The sequence below is a fragment of the Neodiprion virginianus genome, chromosome 3, assembly GCF_021901495.1.
Source record: "Neodiprion virginianus isolate iyNeoVirg1 chromosome 3, iyNeoVirg1.1, whole genome shotgun sequence".
NCBI classification, from domain to species: domain Eukaryota; kingdom Metazoa; phylum Arthropoda; class Insecta; order Hymenoptera; family Diprionidae; genus Neodiprion; species Neodiprion virginianus.
The window spans coordinates 17,971,198-17,984,679 of NC_060879.1; positions in this window are offsets into that span (position 1 = coordinate 17,971,198).

The following is a 13,482-nucleotide window of genomic DNA, read 5'->3' on the forward strand; positions in this document are numbered from 1 at the left end:
CAATACCTGCTGGCACAATTTTTTTTCTTTCGTTACGATACCTCCAATCGTTATTGTAGTTAATACGTCGATTAAGTATTTAATTCCCGCAAGCATCAGCAGTAGTCTTTTAATCGACCGATTACGCTCGGAACAGCTTTGAAACACGATTGCATAATTTACATATTATCTAGACGTTTTTCTTCAATTCCAATTGCTGTGTCCGTATCACGCAATGATCAATAAACAACATCCAACGCCAAGTTTTTAAAGGAAGAAAAATCTGTTATCTGAAAAAATTTCACTTTTTAAAACCAGCCAAAAGTACGTCGTTTGATTGTTACAATTTCATTCGGGCCACCGCTCAATTCCATTGATCATCGTAGTTGAAAAATACCAAATTGTAAGATATTTATATACTTTACTTTATAATACGGTGTATAAATAGGTATTAATGATAGGGTACCGAAACCTTACGTTCTTAAGAATGTAAAAATAAGGTATAATAATGTGATTTCTCTGATGTAGTTAAAATAATGCCATGCTTACGGTTTGCACTCAGTGTCTTAAAATTTCTTGCTGTATCATGGAAATCTTTTTAGTCGGATGTACTTAACTAGATTGGCCTACTATTTAAATCTTCGTTGCATTACGTTTTTGTTCAACTTTTTTTCCGACCAAACTGCACCATAGTCCTATACATTCTCAGAATTTTTTATTTGAGGGGGTTGTAAAGTTAAGAGACAATATTTTTTGCTAATTTGCCTTTTAAGATTATCCTACGTCACGTGTTGATCAAATTATTATATTCGTCCTGGAAATGTGACAAAAAAAGATTAAAATTATGAACAAGAGCTTCGACATTGATTTTCTTTTCGAAACTGTTCAAAAAACGATGAAAAATTTAGCAGAATCATTGAGTTTCAATAAACTATGGCTCGTTTCATTCAGAAAACTGATCATCACAAATTCGTCAAACCAAATGTTTTACTCTTCATTATCAACGCAGCCTTGAATAATAAAATATTCAATGTTACTAATGCGGTGAAAAAAATTGTCATAATTGTCACGATAGTGGAAAATAATTTTCTAATTGTGAGTAAAATACTCATCGTATAGTGAAATCGAACAAGTCTACTATACATTGCACCGTTTTAAAACGGTTCGAAATAATTAATTGCTACCAAATTTCTTGTCCATATATAATTCTTACCTTTTTTTTTTTAATGCATCATTAAGGGAAACGCCGTAGCTAATAAATGTCATAAAATTATGAATCAAATATAGATCTTTAATACGTTTTAATAAATCGTATAAAATTTGACAAAAAGACTCCTTAAATCGATAGTTTTTTATTTGATTTGAATTCTTACACATTTAAATAGTTCCGCGATAAAAGGTAGGTACTCAAAATTGGAAAAACTTTGTAATCGAGTACTTGCATTCGACAAGACGATGTCGAGAAGTTTTAGCCGGGCGCCCAGAACGCCTGCGCAAATTCGTTACCCAACATAACCGCGCATCGCTTGCAATGATTCATTTGCTATCTGCGGTGAACCGCAAGCCGATGTATCGCCAAGTTGCACGGAACACCGTGTTCATTTTCATTTCTTTTATTATTTTCATCTTATTTTTTTCGTGTTGACCAATTAATGTATCGATTACCAAAGGCGTTCGTGCAAGCCTAACGCCTATAGGGCTAGTGTTGTTGGCCATTTACTGTATCGCTTATATACGGTGCATTCCCTGCCAATCCATCCAATTCTGACCCCCGTGATTTTTGATTTTGGTGAAACTTTTTCAAGTGATAAAAGCATTCCTAAAGTACCTGCTTTGAGTTAGTAGATTTGTTTTATATACCTTCGAAAATTTTAAATCAACCCACGTGAACTGTATTCTGTATTTCAATCAATTTGCGAAGAACTTTGCCATAAATCTAATTACTAATTTTTTCGAACACTCTGGTTATTTTCAGCGTTGAAAATCCAGTTTAGCGTATACCTTTTAAAAATTTTGGAAGAGACCAAAAAATTCAGTTCCAATAATTAAATAGTTGTTCAAGGGCTTAAAAAAATACAGAAAAAAACATGCTATTGCGGGACCATTTAACTAAAATAGTCGCGATAGAAAATTTGAGTACTTAGATTTTTGGAGGATATTACGAGAGATGGGGTTTGAATATTTGTAAGTTAGAGTGATTTCACTGATTTTTTTTTCATAGGCTGTTCAGGGACGCTGATATCACCTAAAAAATTTTGGACAGGATCAAAAACAGTAATTGTCAAAATTGATTGATGTGACATGTAATTTTCCATAAACCATCGATTTCTACAGTTGGATTAAATGATTGATGCACGAACAAAAATCGTAGATCAGATAATTATTTTGCTATTATATAAAGTGATATTAGCCAAAATTGGAACTACTCTAGCCTAGTAAATTCAAGCTTATTGTTGTGGAAAAGAATCATTGCGAATACTGCGAAAGGAAGATACCTCCTGGTATCGTCAAACTTCTTGAAAATTCTTTCTGGTCCAGCGAGGATTCTATATTTTACGCGTGAGATCACCGCCAGCGATTGGATCCGGCGCTTGGCAGTTTCTCGTCCATTGATTCCTGACTTCTGACCTTTTTCGTCTGGTCAAATTCAATTACGCATCCACCTCCGATTAAAATAAAACAAGACGAATCTCGGGGCAGAGTTTCGTCGGTACAAGCGCCAGATTCTTTCTTCTTTCTTCTTTTTCTCCGCTGCCCAAATACACCTCGGAGAGGAATCTTCCTGTCCGTCTTTCGCGCAATCCTTCAGCACTTCACCGCTTTGGATCAACGAATTACGGCTGAATAGATAGACAGGCAGAAACGCAGACTTAAGTACTGCTTTTTTAACAAGCCAAGACAAGATCCAAATGCAGAATTTTAGCCCAGGTCACCCATATACTCCGTGACCCTAGAGTGTTTCGATTTCGTAATAATTTTTATTTTTCTTTGCTATATCGTTACACTTACAATTAGAGCCGAAGTACACTTTCACATTTCTATTCAGATTCATTTCAGAAAGCCTCTGAGACGTGTTCGTTTTTGGAAAAAATACGGTTTTCCAGATAAGGAATGAAAATTATCGCTTTCAAACTGAACTTTGCAGTGGACATTTTTTTTTTTTTTTTAACAGATAATAACCTTTTTTAGAATATTAGTACAGTGTCGATTTTCTTTAAAATTTTTGCTGAGTAGTTCAACAAAATCGATATCAATTTTTAGCCCAAATCCAAGACGAAATTTCAAAATTTGTACATTCTAAAGTCTAACAAATCCCCCGAAAAAGCACCTCGTGTGTAAAAACCTTTCGTCAAGTTCATTAAAAATGTGGTCATTACTTATATATATACCTTCTCTCATCAAAAATGTATGCATGTGATCACTTTATGCCAAAAAAAAACATTTTACAAAAACATACTACATTTCAAGTAAATGTGTGTTAATGCACAATAAAAGCATTGTTGAAACTTGACCCCTAGCTTCTACATCTCTCTGGAATCACACTACTGCCACACTGGGGCGATACTGACTCTAAAATTATCCAACTACAAGGGATACTTAAGTGTGAATGAAAAAGAGAATAACTCATAAATTGGCATACTTTCAATTACAGATAAAATAGGGCGGTTTCAATTAGAACTCAGTGTGGCGGTCAAGAGTTAATAAAACTTTCCGACCGAGAGATAAGCAGGGAATATCGTCTGTGCTTTTGACGCCCAATTGTAAGTATGGTACCGAACGCCGCTGCCGCTGCGTACTTGCAAGTGAAGGATTTGGCAACTGCTACATAATGGTATTGAAAATGCAGAAAAACAATTAAATTAGTAAGTAATACTTGGCGTGCTTTTTATAAAAATAACTTTAGGATTAAATCAAATTCTATTATTATCGTATCATGTATGCACCATGCCTTGAAAGAGGCACGCCAAGTTTCGCGTACTAATTTAATGTTTTCTTCTGGATCTTCAATACTATTATGAGAAGCTTAGGGTCAAGTTTCAATCATGATTTTATTATGAATTAATAGATATGTATTTGGCAGTAGTACGTGATTTAAATCTTCGTTGATAAAGGATGAAAATATTCGTGTATGCTATGTTTTTGTGAAATGTTTTTTTTTTTTTTTTTTTTATAAGATGATTATATGCATATATTTTTGAACAGAGGAGGTATTTTTTTAGGATAATTGTTTAGAGAGATAGTGATAGATACTGGATCATTGACGTGGGATCCGCGAATTAGTGATGACGGACAGGAGTGAGTAAAGCGGGATGATGATTAACGATAGTTGGTGATTAATTAACGATAAAGGATATTATATTTGAAAAAAGGGGTTTGAGGTTTGACGTAAGCCAGAGAATACTTAGATAATATTATGCAGGGTAGAGGTAAGAAGAACTATGTCCTTATATAGAAAGTGTTCGTAAAGTAGAGTAAATATGAGATCGCGTTGCTGTAGCAAACGGAAAACATTTGAAAGAAAGCGCCAAGAATTGTTAGAGCAGGATAGAATTCAATAGAAAAAGATAGATATCCGCTTTGTGAAGGCGCTACTTTCAAAAAACTTATTGAATGATATTTTCACGCTCCGATTAGATAAAGTTATTTGTTCCATTCATTAACTCTATCGTTAAACAATTTGAAATTCAAGATTGGGTATCAATAACGTCTTGTAGCAAGTTTTTAGGTTATCTTGAGTATATTTTCATATCACTACGTTAGCAGTTGACCATGCATTTAAGACGTTTTATCAACTAATCTAATTACTATAACTACTTCTATATTTTGCTACGTCCCTTTGACATACTTCACGTCGTCTACATATAATGGCCAAGTTCAGATTGAACCCTTATTGCTTATCAGCGCCATTCTGGTGACTTATTGAACCACTATTTGCTGCTTTGTCGCGGCTACTTTTCCAGTCGAAAGCCCATATGACATCGCCCTTCTAACCTCTACCCTCCGTAGTTGATACACGTAAAAGATATTGAGACAGTAGACGACACATGAAATACATAGCCGATCTATTTCGTGGCGCGACATGGCAAGTGGCAGGATTTTAGGTAGAGATGAGCTGGTAAACACTGCACGCAAGTGTGAGTACATGTATGAGGACGACTTGAATTAGCGATTGACATGAAACTGCAATGAGCATGATATAATACTTTCACTTGAACTGTAACATCGCTATTTTGCCGAAACAGTAATGACTAAATTTTTAATGTACTTCGCGAAAGGTTTTTACATCAGAGGTGCTTTTTAACGGATCTACTTTCCATGTTTTCAGATCAAATCAAAAAAATAGTTGAATGCAATGTACCTCCTAATCTCCGTATCATTTACAATCCAATCGTATACCTGTAATCAGGATAATGAGGACAATACAGTAACAGTAATTGTATTATCGGTTATCGGCATTCTCTAATCTGCGTTTTTCCATCGAAGAACTAAAAACGTCACTTCGCACCAGGTCCCACCAGGTAACATCATCTACAGCTAAAGTTATTGAGATTGGAGGAGGGGACAAGTCCATAGACTTGAAGTGGCCATTTCCGGTTAGGGGCCGTACTTAAATTACGTAACGGAATTTGAAGAACTTTTCAACCCCTCCCCCCCCTGTGTATCAGATCATAACAAAATGTCAACCCCCCCTCCCCCCGTCCCAAATTGTACGTAATTTTTCGGAATCAAATAACGAAATAGCATAAAATTTCATTAAAATCATTTGTATTTTTCATTATTCTTTTATTTATTAATTATTAATTAATTATTAAGTGTTTTAATTACTGTAAGTTGAGTGATCTAATGCCAAGAGCTACCGCAGCGCGCTAGTTTCAAAATGTTAAAGGTTTGGCTATAACAGAATCTGGCGCGGGAATTCAGTTTGAATTTTTTTATTAATTATCAAAAAATTTTACATTTAATTCAAAAAATTACGTACAAGCATCAAAAGACCCCCTCCCCCGTATCGTAACAAAGTGTAACAATCGAGTCTGACCCCTCCCCTCCCTTACGTTTGTTACGTAATTTAAGTATGGCCCCTTACATGCCTGAGGCATATTTATAAGAAATAATAATTTTTTCGTAATTTTTCTTGCACAAAGGAATACTGGGTATAGGATAAACATTTTTCTAGCGTCCAAACTGTTCATAGCGGAAAGTCGTGCCCGTAGAGATTTTTGTTCAGAATGCCAAAATCTTCAACGTATAAAAAATCCAGACGATTTCACTCAAACCCAATTCTCATGAGATTAATGTGGGGTCCTTTATTCAATATATCCAACACGCGTGCGATTCTACAAATATTGCATTGGGTGCCATGTGGAACATAATTACATCATCATAGGTCGTCACCATATATGTTCATCTAACCAGTGACACGATGATGATATTAAATAAACATGGTCGAACATGGTGTGACAGTCTGTAAATTACCATATTGCCAAATATTACAAAGCAAGTAGGATGTAAATAAAATTTCAGCTTGTCATGAATACTTGAGAACCTTTACTTCAGGTTTGAAAAACAAAAGCAGAATCGTACCGAAATTTTAAGCTGCAATGAAATCGAGATGTCAGAGAAAATAAAGCAATGCTAGAGTCACGGAAGAAATCCGTGCGAGAAATATTAGCGTCGGAGATCCGCACCGAATTTGAAAAGTAGTTTCTAATATGGGGAGGAAAATGAGGCGTGAAATTGCGTCATGACGAATTCAGTTGCAGCTGCAGCATAGTGACGGATGGAAATAGCAATACGATAGATTTTTTGGCTTTTAAAAACAACGTCGTGAGATTTGAGCTTGGGTACCCAGTGAAATATTCTAATATCTCGCAATTAGTCCAAGTTTTTCGCACCGTGTTACGAAAAAAGCTCCCTCTGCCGCATGACGATGTAGTAAAGCTTTACAAGTACAACTGCGGCATTTATTGAGCTTCTCTAAGCTCGATTAATTGAATACATACAGCCGTTCCTAATCACTTTGAACGTCAAATTTTCGCCGTCAAATTACGATGATGAAGATCTCATCATTACATCCGCGTTATTCTTGTTGTTGGGGTTTGTTATTCTCCGTTGTGCAGGGCTTCGCAACATCACCGCGGGGGTGGAATCCCTTGGATTTGGGAGGTATAACAATAACCTCCAAGCATCTCTGACGTTGTATTCCACCATTGTCATTAGTATGTCGACCCAGGCTGAAAGTTCTGAAAATTGAGAATCGCCCTGAGGCACTTCATCAAACATTCTTGCTTCCGAAAAGGCGAAAATATATCTTTCGTCGTGATGCTGTGTGCAAAAAACCGCGGATGTCAAGTCGAATAATAAAATACGTAAATTATACCGATGGAACGGAAATTGCGAAAGTTTTTGAGGAAAACTTCAACTCCATGATCGTTTTCGCGTTATGTTGTACCGTGAAGCGATTTTGGTACTAAAACCTTTCACGAATTTAACCCCGTTTATTTTACAACTTGACCCCTTTATCAAACAGCGTTAAAACTATCATTCCCCAAGGTTTGATCACCCTTCAAGTTTCACCTCGAGGCTCGAAGTCTGTTCGTTCTCGAAAACTTCGGTAACTTGTTTGTCGTTTATAGAAATATCATGTCAGAGGTCATCACAGCATCGCAATCAAAGACGCTTCCCAGTATCATTACTTTTATTTTTTTTTTCTTGCTTTCATTGCAAAAAAGTATTTTTTCTCAAGCTTTTCTCAGCATTTCCTTCCAACTTTCTAGGACGTGTTAAAAGTTCCTGAAAAACCGTGAAATTGCCTGAAATACGGCAGGGTTCCATTTTAAAGTCTTTCCAAATCTCCAAGTCTTCCAGACTCTTTTCATCGTCACCAACTACCACGTTGTGATCCAATTTTTTTCCGGAATACTCATTACTCGTAAGCTCTTCGCGAATATTCTCCAACTTCTCCGGTACAACGAAGCAGCGATCGGGTTCCACTTTTTCTGACGTATCAAACTAGGTAGATGGTTTTTATCATCAATAGTGCTGCTGCGTTCTTTCGACAGCGACTTTACTCTGCTAGACTAGATGAATACATAGCGATTTTTTACGACACACCTACGTGGAGTCCACGTCTCGTTCGAACCTGGTTTTGAATCAATCATTTTCATGATTTCTCTTGATGCAACCATCTTTCAAAGCCTCTCGTGGCAGCTAAAACAACGCCTGCGGTGGATCTGGGACTTGCAAAGGGACTTACAAGCTTCCTCGCTATCGATGTTATTGTCGTCTATAATGATCATCTCTCACGAAAGATTTTCATGCACCCGACTTTTGCTAGTGGATGGTAATCCACTTAATTCACTCAACTGCTGAAAAAAAAATAAAATTAAAATAAACTCTCCCTTTGTGTCTAGTGACAGTGAGAATGCTACATCACAGTTTTCAAGGTGGGATTGATCACGAAGCGAAATGTTTAATTCTTTACAAAAGTGGAACGAACTTCTGACAAACATTTATATTGTATTGCAAAATCTTTCTAGCCAAATTCACACCCAGACTGATCAACTCGTGGGCAATAAAAATTTGAAGAGCGTTGTTCAGAATTGTCGTGAGATCATCGAAACCGTCTTACATTTTTTGGCACGATATTTATAGATTTACGAAATCCTGGAACTGTGTCATGCACATATATATATATATATATATATATATATATATATATGTATATATATATATTGGAGCTCCCATGAAAAAATCGTGAAAAATACTAAAAAATTGAATTATTGAAAACTTCAAAAATTTCTATAGCCACCAGATTTTCTTATATTAAGCTCAAATTTGGAGAATCGTCTTTTTTTATAACCTACTTTCTTGAAAAAAATCTTCTTGAAAAATTGAAAAAAATGAATAGCTGACCCTAGCCCGCAGGCTGTGGTCGAAAAGTATTGGACGTACCCATATACATAGATATATATATATACGCACAATAAGTGCTTCTGTACAGCAGCGAGCAGAAAACAAGTAAGAGAGATCCGGTCATGGCAACGAGATCCGACTCAAACGTACTTACGATAAAAAATCTACTCGCCTCGTAAAAAATTTTTTAAAAAACTAATCTCAGGTGCAGGTAGCGAAATTTTTCGAAAAGCACTAATGTTGAGTCGTCGAAACGTCTCCGCACGTAACGTACCGAGCACAGAGAGGAAAAACGGGCCTGAGAAACAAGGATAATGGTGAGACAAATACGTCGAAATATGTGAATGACTTCCGGAAAGCTTTCCAGAAGTTTCGTTCGATCTGAGGACCTCCGATAAAGTCGGAATTTTTTCCTTACGTATCGCATACGTAGAATATTATTCAATTCTGAGACTTTACAGTCGAAACATTCATTCGGTCGTTACAAGTATACGAGGATACATTTCGTTCTATCGGCACGTGCAGGTTTGATATTCTTGTGGCGCCGTTAACTTATTCGTAAATTGTCCAAAATCACACGGTCTAACTATCATCAGGCATGTACTAACGTGATCCTTTCCTTTCCTTACATACTTGTTCGACGTTCAAAAGCAATCAAGAATTGCATGATTCTCCTGAAGTTTATACAACAATAATAATAATAATAATAATAATCGCTCCCAGTAGATGTGCGTTGTTTTGTGTTGTCCCTTTTATTATTTATGTAGTATATGTTTGTTCCTGTTAGTAGGACGTCTCTTTTGTGAAAATTTTATCTATGCATGTATTGGACATGTTTTATTTGTTTGATATTTATTTAGTTTCAATTTTCTGTACGGACTCTGTTGGTTTTGGTTTTTCATATTCACAATTTTGAACATTCGATGTTCGTTGGCGATTAGATTTTAGGTTAGATAGTTGGCACTTTATTATTTATTTCTTTTTTTTCCTTTCATCCTAACCCATGTCATACGTGTGCAGAGCTCATGCAAAGAGGAGAGTCCCTTTTTTTTACACAACAAATGAAATGTAACGCTCGTCACAAAACATTCTTTAAAATTGAAATTAAAATTCGTTACAATAGCAGTGCCTGAATACTTCCGGACAAATGTGAGCCCTTAAATCGTCCACAAGGCAGTTTCCTATATGAAAACTTATTTTGTACGTACTCTATAAAGCTTACGGACATGGAGGGGCCTTGGTCACTCGGACAGCGTGGCAGGTTGGATAGAGTGAGAGAGAGAGCAAAATATTCTGACTTTCTCGCTTGTGCCGGACGCTTATTGCGCGTGCGTTCGAGCACTATTACTTGAATTAGCTGAGAAAGAGATTCGTTAATCGTTGTAAACACTTCAAGTTCAGTATTTTTCTTTATTTCTTAAGGTAGTACCGTGATAGCAGCAGTCCTCAACTTCCAGAGAAATATCCCCCGTATAAAACATTATAACTAAAGTAAAAAGTAGTTGAGATACAGTACACCTTTGCGCCTCCTCTCACATGCGCAGAAGTATACAAATTTTCCCATTGCGTCTTTTGTCTGACTTGGCAACGTTGCATTCTAACTCAGTATCTCTTACCCCTAAAGCATGTGTTGTAGAGAAATGTATTGTTATGAAATCAATTTGAGGTTAGTTATAATTGGAGACTGAAAATAATACACAATGACTTCGCGATTAAAACCTGTACCGTAACCTATATCCGCAAAGTTCTGACATTTATTTCAATTCGTTGGGCCTTTATGGCATTTTAAACTTCCCGCGTAGGGCAACGTTGCCAAGTCACTATTTCTCACGGGTCAGGTTATGAGAGAAAGTTTGAAAATCATTAAAAGCAACAAACTTTGAGAATTATTTACAAAAAAATGAATACTGCTTGTTTATGTTTTTTTTTGAAAAAAATTACTTGTTATATCCTCAATTAATAATTCTCAGTTTTTAAAAAAAATTCTAAGAAAAGTATGGCTGTTATTAAATAAAATGCTCACTCTAACTACGGTCGGGATAGGGAATACATGTAAATTGTACGACTTTTGATCGCTAATATTGCAAAATTTAGTACCGCAAGGACTATTAAAAAAAATTCCTACGTATAAAGGACACTTCAAATTATGTGTATTCAAAAATTGAAAGATATTGTAAGAAAAGTGATTTATCACGGTACTACCTTAATCACGCAGAAACTCATACAAGTACCTATAAATATGTAACAAGCATAATAATAAAATAATACAGGTAATGACGTTCGATATAATAGTTGAAAAACGGTTATCAATATTCGCCACATCCTTTTTAATAACGACAATGACAAATTAAACACTGTATACCCATTTTATACGTCCGTAATATGCAAACGCAATGATACACTTACGACAACCTCAACAGACCACCCAGAACCTCTTTACTTTTCCCGATTGTAAACAATGGTCGTGCGCCTGCGTTATCTGTAACGCATGCGCGTCTGGTGCCTGGTAACAATGAAAGAGATAGAATCGTTACCTCTCTCTCGATCTAGTCAGCCACGCGTAGCTCCGCGAATTCATTATATAGGAAAGGCCAATCCATGTCTTTATGCTCTATGGTCGGCTCGCGGGCGTTCATGTTTTTTTTAATCAATTTGGCGCGATGGAACAAATTTTTAGGTATTTCAGTTAGGTCAATAACATTTCGTTTCGTTGTATTATGTGGGTGTGAAGTTTAGGCTAAATACCAAATGAACATTGATGATAATACAACAAACACGTATTAATTTGTTTCAAAGTTTCAAAATCCTAAATCTCCATTCGGTAGATTCCTGGTCCAATCGATCACCTCAGGTAGTTTTAAGGGGTTTCATTCCCCTCGATCTCTGGAGATGTTAGAATCTAAATCTGACGATGTAAACAAATCACAATCGGTAGTTTATTGAATCTGTGGCTTTAATATAATCGGATACTTTAGATCACTGCCACCGGTGATTTTAATATTTTAGATGACGAATCACAGTTGAGGATAACGTGTGGTTTAATTACCTTACAACCAGCGTTTTGGGAATTTCATAGCTGGAAAATTAGCTGGAATGCTCACGTACAACAGAAACGCGATAAACAACATTAAATATTGGATATATTGATACGATCATACCATATGCGAATGAATTATTTACAAATAATTTTACATAATGCTGAATTTACACGAGAACATAATTTCAACAATTCATATGTCATTCGGAGTACTTATAAATTATAATAATTACAACATAAACTATATTTTAATTGTTTATTGCGTTAAACAATTTTAAGAATAGTGAGACAACGTTCAAGTTTTGAGAGAGAAAGCTAGCAGCAATCTCACGCAATGTCTTCAGCCTAATTTGAGGCCAAAATAATTGGTTATTTAATTTGAATGTGAAAGCTGGATATAATATAATATATCATATCCAAAGCCACCGAAAAAGTGTCGTAAAGAAGTACCAATCACGTAACGTAAAGTCATCCGCCGACTTGAAGGAATTATCGGAAAAATGAATAACAATTACATCTCTACGTGATAAGAGCGCAATAATTTGGCCTTTGCGGAGTTGGACTTTCTTCTCTGCTAACTTGCACGAATTTTATGACTCAGATCTACTTATAGGTGTTGCGTCTTCCACCACTTTCGTACATCTTTTAACTAATATGTGGCGCTATTATTACCAGCACGAATCAAACGCGTGCGCACAATTTTTAATTTTAAGTTGTTTTAAAATGTTGATTACGACCAACGAATATCAACACTAAATCGTCTGCTGATAGAAAGAAACATCCCTCAGTGACGAGCGAGCTGTTATTCGATTGTAGAATTCGATACTTGGACAGCTTTATTGTATGATACGTTTCAAAACATTTCTTAGAAGGTATTAACAAAGGTGTTGGCCAGGAAAATAAATAAAAATAGTTTGATAAGTGCAAGCCAACATTTATCACCTATTAAATTTCACTTTCTATACATCTTTTTGGAATTCTCGAGTATTGCAAATCGCATTAATCCATCTGCATGATAAGTGTACTCGCTTTTATAAGAACTGCAGGTGGCTTGCAGTTTCTAACTCAGAGTAGCAGGTTCAATTCTTTGTTTATCGTTGTCTCGTTCGAGGCGGAAGCTCGTTCGCGAAGCACGTATAACATCTTGAACTAAATCAATGCGACGTTTCCTACTACCGGTGTTCTGCTAAAGAAGACAGCAGATGGTATCTACGAACGCTACGCCAAGTTCAAACTAATTTTTCTATTTCTTTCCAATCGAAGTTGCAAGCGATTTAAAATAGCGATCATTAATTAATCCATCCGGTCAAGCGATCGGAGAAATCTGTGAAATTTCATTATTATACATCTGCATCCGTTACATGGTTCGATTCTAGTGATGCCACAAAAATTCGACCACAAAAATTGTTCAATGAAACCCTCACCGGCCAATTTTGACAACCTTTTTCGTAGAATTAATTTCCCGCAAATTACACTTTTAAAAAAAGAAAAATTTATTAGTGAGAAGTCTGTCGTGAGAAAAGTGTAAATAATAAATACACGCAACCAATGTA